Below are 6,697 nucleotides of genomic sequence, written 5' to 3' on the forward strand. Positions count from 1 at the left end.
GACTTCCTATCGACCAACCAGATGCCCTTTCTATCACTCAGAATTCCTTTCGATCACGAGCAAGCTTTCCCTTTAACCAAGTCCTCCCTCCTTCCAGTTCGGCGACGACCACCCGAAGGAGGTGGAGGAGCTGTGGGCGGCCCTGTGCACCTGCTGGCCCAACAACCTTAAGGTCATCATCCGCTACCTGTTCATCATCACCGGCATGGCAGCGGCGGAACTCCTGCCCTATGTGAGTAGAGCCTGGCTTGGAGGCCGGTCCTCGTGTGTCTTGGGGGTCTGGGGGGTTGAGGGCTGGTTGGTTTTTTGTTTTGTTTTAGTTTGTTTTGTTTGGGTGGGTTTTAAGGGCTGTTTGTTTTTTGTTTTGTTTTGTTTGTGTGGGTGGTGTTTTAAGGTCGGTTTGTTTTGTTTTGTTTGTGTGGTTTTAATGCCGTTTTTTGTGGATTTTAAGGCCGGTTTGTTTTGTTTGTTTGTCTGTGTGGGTTTTAAGATCGGGTTGTTTTGTATGTTTGTTTGTGTGGGTGGTGTTTAAGGCCAGTTCTTTTGTCCGTATGGGTTGAGATCAAAGTTAGTTTTTTTTGTCCGTGTGGTTTTTTTTACACTTTTGGTTATCCGCATACCCTGCATGTTCCAAGCCAGTTAATTCATCCATGTATATTTAAGGTTGGTTTATCCGTTCATAAGGCAGAGAGAACTTAAACAGACAGACAAAAATTACAGGAACAATATATAGGCAGAAGAAACGTAGAGAGATAACACAAGAAACAGACAAAGTAGCACAAAGAAATCAAGGATAAACAAAGAAGAGAAAATATAGAAAGTGTTCTAAATGCAACCCCCCCCCCCCTCCCTAGCAAAATGCAAGCAGACCCGTTTTCTACAGTCAAATCCACAGGCAAGGCAACCATCAATGCCAATGTAAATCTAATATTTCGTTCGCTTCCAAAGTCTAATCGACATGGCCAAACCGCCCATAAGGTTTTTTTTTTTTTTTTTTTTTCCAAAATCCATCGACAACTCTCTTCGTTTCGTTATCTTATTTATTTACATGCAAGAAAAAAATAATAATAATATTAATAACAGTAGTAGTGATAATAATGATAATAATAATGGTAATAATAATAATAATAATAATAATAATAATAATAATGATAATTATAATATTAATAGTAGTAATAGCAATAATAATAGTAGTAGTAGTAGTAGTAGAAATAATTATAACAATAACAATAATGAGAATAATAACAATAATGATTATTATTATTAGTATTATTATTATACATTATTTCCATTCGACAAAGGTAATGGGAGAAAAAAAAACAAGGACAAGTTAGGAAGCATACAGAGAGGCTGCACTCATAAATGCAAATTAATTTACAGAGTTTCTTTGTTCATTAATTCAGATAAGTGGGACGTGAAATGACTTTGCTTTTGCACGAGATTAATGTTAAAATAAAAATATAGTTAGTGCTTTAATTGCGTTAATATTTTAATGACATTGACGTGAAAAATGTTTAATGTTTGCGTGGAGAATTCTAACCAGGTCACTCCGAACTGCAAGATTATTCGATATGCAGTCTGTGGCTTATTTGTTTTTGAGAATAGAGGCATAAAGGTATTGGCTGTGATCACGAGGACACTTAGGTCTTATGTCTACAAGGAGGAAAAACACTAAATAATTCACGAGTTGTCTTGATGATTTCACTCGCTCGCTCGCCCGCCCGCCCGCCCGCCCCCCCCCCCCTCTCTCTCTCTCTCTCTCTCTCTCTCTCTCTCTCTCTCTCTCTCTCTCTCTCTCTCTCTCTCTCTCTCTCTCTCTCTCTCTCTCTCTCTCGCTCGCTCGCTCGCCCTCTCTCTCTCCGTCTCCCTCTCCTTTTCCCTCTACGTCTTCATTCCTGCCTCTGTAGTTCAGTATAGGAGTCAAATGAGAAATTCTCAAACGCAATGAAATGTGGATGGTTTCCCATAGAGTTTTATAGTGACCATCAGTATGCTAAATTGGATAAAGGTCTCGTTATCCTGACTTTCTTTACTCTCTCTCTCTCTCTCTCTCTCTCCCCTCTCTCTCTCCCTCTCTCCTTCCCTTACCCTACCTTCCCCCTCCTTTCTATCTCTTTCTCTTTCTCTTTCTCTTTTTTCTCTTTCTCTTTTTTTCCTCTCTCTCTCTCCCTCTCCCTCTCCCTCTCCCTCTCTCTCTCTCTCTCCCTCTCTCTCTCTCTCTCCCTCCCTCCCTCCCTCTCTCTCCCTCCCTCCCTCCCTCCCTCCCTCCCTCCCTCCCTCCCTCCCTCCCTCTCCCTCTCTCTCCCTCTCTCTCCCTCTCTCTCTCCCTCTCTCTTTCCCTGTCCCTCTCCCTCTCTCTCTCTCTCTCTCTCTCTCTCTCTCTCTCTCTCTCTCTCTCTCTCTCTCTCTCTCCTTCTCCTTCTCTTTTCTCTCTATCTCTCGCTCGCTCTCTCATTCTCTGTTTACGCTCTCCCCCTTGCCCCTTACCCCCTCCCCCTTCCCCTTCCCCTTCCCCTTCCCCCTCCAACCCCCCTCCCCCTCCACCCCTTCCCCTTCCCCCCCTCCCCCTCCACCCCTTCCCCTTCCCCCCCCACCCCTTCCCCCTCCCCCCTTCCCCCTTCTCCTTTAAGGTGGTCTCATACTGAAGAAAACAAATTGTTTTCGATTCCGATTTCTATGAACCGTCAAGGCTACTCATTTTTCTTTCGAATTGTTTCACGTTTCATATCATATGGTATCCGATCGCACAGTTTCATTACCAGACGAGCGAAACAAATATGAGAGAAAATGAAAACGGGGTCGGGAAGAGGAGTAGAAGAAGGAGAGAGAACTTGCAGTGATTTGGCGGGTAATGGATAGCGCGGACTCCAAAGATTACGGGAAGTCGAGTGGTAAATTATTATTGGTTGCCGGGAATATCCAGTGGCTCTTAGTTTTGGTTGTTGTTTGTCAGTTTGTTCGATTTTCTCTTCTCTCTTTTTTTTTTTAAATTTCATCCGTCTTTTCTTCTTTGGTATTATGTTGCTCGCTTCTACTTTGCATTCTGTTTTTAGGGTCCCCTTTTTTTTTCTTTTCTTTTTTTACTTTTTTTTCTCCCTTTTTTATTCCAGTGTTTTCCATTTCACCCTACTTTCTTCCCCCATTTCACCCTACTTTCTTTCCCCATTTCCCCTCACCTTCTCCCAAATTTCACCACCCCTTCTCCTCTATTTCACCCTACCCCCCCTTCCCGATTTCACCCCCACCTTATCAGTCAATTCTGCCCCCCATTTCACCCTACTTTCTTTCCCCATTTCGCCTCACCTTCTCCCAAATTCACCACCCCTTCTCCTCTATTTCACCCCAATCCCCCCTCCCCGATTTCACCCCCCACCTTATCAGTCAATTACCATCTTCACATCCTAACCATCATTCTTCAATCACCTTTAATCACCTTCAATCACCTTCAGTCACCTTCAATCACCGTCCTTTTTGCAGGCGAAGCGAGTCATCGTGTACGTGGGCCGAGCTCGCCCTGACCGCCTGGTGGAGGAGCTGATGGCGGAGATGGGCACCGTGGAGACCCTCAATTGCGTCATCGAGCGAACGGAGACGCCGCCGTTTTTTAGGTCGGTATTGCGTCTTGGTTCGTTTGGGTTGTCGGTTTCTGTTTGTTCCTTTCTTGCTGTTCGTGTTTTTTGTTTTTGTTTTTTTATTCTCTCTGGTTCTCTCTGTCTCTTTGTCTGCCTCTCTATCTCTCTCTCTCTCTCTCTCTCTCTCTCTCTCTCTCTCTCTCTATATATATATATATATATATATATATAGAGAGAGAGAGAGAGATATATATATATATATATATATATATATATATATATATATATATATATATATTTTTTTTTTTTTTTTTTTTTTTTTTTTTTTTTTTTTTTTACTTTTACTTTTATCAGTTCAGTTATCACATCACTTCGTCATTAGTGATCTGTCATCAATCATCACATTATCACTATCAAAATCATATCATTATCATTAACAGTCATTACTGGTCATCAGTCAGTAATCATCATCATCATAATCACTATCAGTCACCATTATCATAATAACTATTGGTCACTATCGTTATAGTCACTATCAATCACCATCATCATCATTATTGCAAATACTTTCAAAATGACAACCTCCCTCTCTCTCCCTCCCTCCCATCTACCAGGTTAACTTCCATGAGAAAAACCTCATCTCATGGAGAAGGGGGGGGTGTTGGAGGGAGTGGCACCCCCCAGGAGCAGGATCCATCAGAGCGGGGAACACTGCACACCAAGAGGCACTCCGGCGACCACCATGACCTGCCCAGGGAGAGGTACTCCCCTTTGTAAGTATGAGGCGGAGGGCATTGTAATTAAGATGTGGGTTGTAGGACTCAGTAAAGGGAACCCTTGTGGGTTGTGGTTCATTGTATTCAGGTGGTGTTCCCCTTTGTAATTGGGATATGTGTTGTAGGATACTTTGAATAAGTGGTTCTTTCAACAATAGGCTGTAGAACATAGTAATTGGGAGGTATTACTCCACAGAGCAATGTCAGTAGGATGGATTCCCCTCTTTAGGTAGGGGTATACCCCAGTGCAGATTGGGCATGGGGGAAAGGACTCACTTTTTACATGGTATATATTAAAATTTTGCCTTGTAATGGACAGTTGTACAAATGTTTATTCACCATTATGTGGAAATATCAGAATTCACAAAGTGTGACAATAATTGATTTACATTTTTTTCTCCTTTTTTTTTCTTTCTGTTTTTCTAAGATCATAATCAAGAAAGCATCAGATAACTTTGATATATTAACACATTTTAATCCCAAACAGAGTGTCAAGGGAGCAGCGAAGTGCTCCAGGCTCCCTTCGTAGCGTGTCCAGCATAGGGTCAGGAGTATCAAGTGTTATTGCTGTCGAAAGCTCGGCAGCTGCATCAACAGCTGCAACAACAGCTATCAATATGAAGTCAAGGCCAAACTCCTCTCTGGCACCCAATTCTCTCACTTCCAATGCCCAGGAGGATCTTATTCCGACTACTGTTGAGGTTTAGTGTCTTCTCCCTATGGTTTGAAATTACTTAATAAATAGTGATTCATATTAAGGACAATTAAGATTACTTAAGCCTCTAAGATCAACTAATTTTTTTGAAATTACTAGAAGGCCATTGCTGAGGCATATATGTGTTTTTGTGTGTATTTTTGCATATATTCTTTTTTGTTGCCTTATCAAGTTTTATAGTTGTTAGTTACTGGATGAAATAAAAGAAATCATGATCATAACATTAATTTTTCTTTAATTTTTTTCTCTATTTCCTTTATCATTAAACCAGAAGAAGAGGAAATGAATAATTAGATTGTGAAAATGAAATGGACTAGTGTCCGGTATGTAATTCAGTATACATTGTTTTTCTTTCCCAGGTCACTGTCCCACAAGAGGACAACTTTGCTGTGTTGCGTGCCCAAAATAGCAGTATTAACGGGGGTCCCCCAGGAGTGATGGTAGGGGGGAACATTATCTCTGGCACAGAGGATGCAAGCGAGCGGTATGAGCCACCTCAGCCACACCCTTTGCCAATGCCTGAATATGGGGGTTATTTTGCTCCACTGACGGAATACCTACCCGACAGCTCGCAACCAATCACTGCATTTCACAGGTAAAGAGGGGTGAGCGGTAGAACTTTTAGGACTTAGGATGTGAAATATTAGTGTTTTTGATTGTTATCACAGTATTATTATTATTATTATTATTATTATCATCATCATCATCATCATCATTATGATTATTATTGTTGTTATTATTATTATTGTGGTTGTTGTTATCGTTAGTAGGGTTATTATCAAGGGCATCATTGCAAAGCTTTTCAAAACTGGAATCCAACCACACTTTTTTTGGAATGAAATGACAAAACCCTGTTGTGTTTATACTTGCTTGTAAAAAGTTTTTTTTATGGTACTTGGTATTTAAAGCCTAATGATGGAAGCTAATATTGAGTCTGAAGAGAGATAATTTATCTGTAGTTTTATTGTTAGAGTTGGATAAATAATTGTAGTATTCCTGTTGTACACTGTTTTATAGTGTCATGCTACCTTATTTGTGAAGAGAAATATGTTCTAAGTTAATCTTTTAATGATAGATTTTTTTTTTTCTTGTAAACCATATACGTACAGTAGAATAAGATTTTTTTGTCACTCTCTTTACCCAACACATATTTTTCAACGCACCTGACAAAGTATTGAAGTGATCCCCAATTAGAAAGACCCTTCATTGTAAATGATAAAAATTTCCTGTAATTGTTTGAAGAAATTGCCTTAATTTACCATCACTAAGGTTTGTTTCTTCACTAAATGGTGTACTGAGACACCACATTCTGTAAACAGTAGCAACAGTGTGTTCAGATCTTGACTATTTCATGGAGTAGTATACTTTGTCTTAAAACAATTTACTTTTTTCATTTCAGTCCCTAAAAGTATCTCTCTGTATTTTGTTTTTGTTTTTCTTTGTCATCTTTTTCTTGGGCTACTTTTACATCTTTGACAAATTCCTCCTCTTCTACTTCTTTGATTACTTATTCATCTTCTTCTTCATGTTGTTGTTGTTCTTCTTCATCTTCTTTCTCTTCTTTTGTACTTGCCCTTTTTGATTAATCCTGTTTTTTTACATGGAATTCTTTTCAGATGTAATTTGGCAGTGAT

The sequence above is a fragment of the Penaeus chinensis genome, chromosome 14, assembly GCF_019202785.1.
Source record: "Penaeus chinensis breed Huanghai No. 1 chromosome 14, ASM1920278v2, whole genome shotgun sequence".
Classification (NCBI taxonomy): Eukaryota; Metazoa; Arthropoda; class Malacostraca; order Decapoda; family Penaeidae; genus Penaeus; species Penaeus chinensis.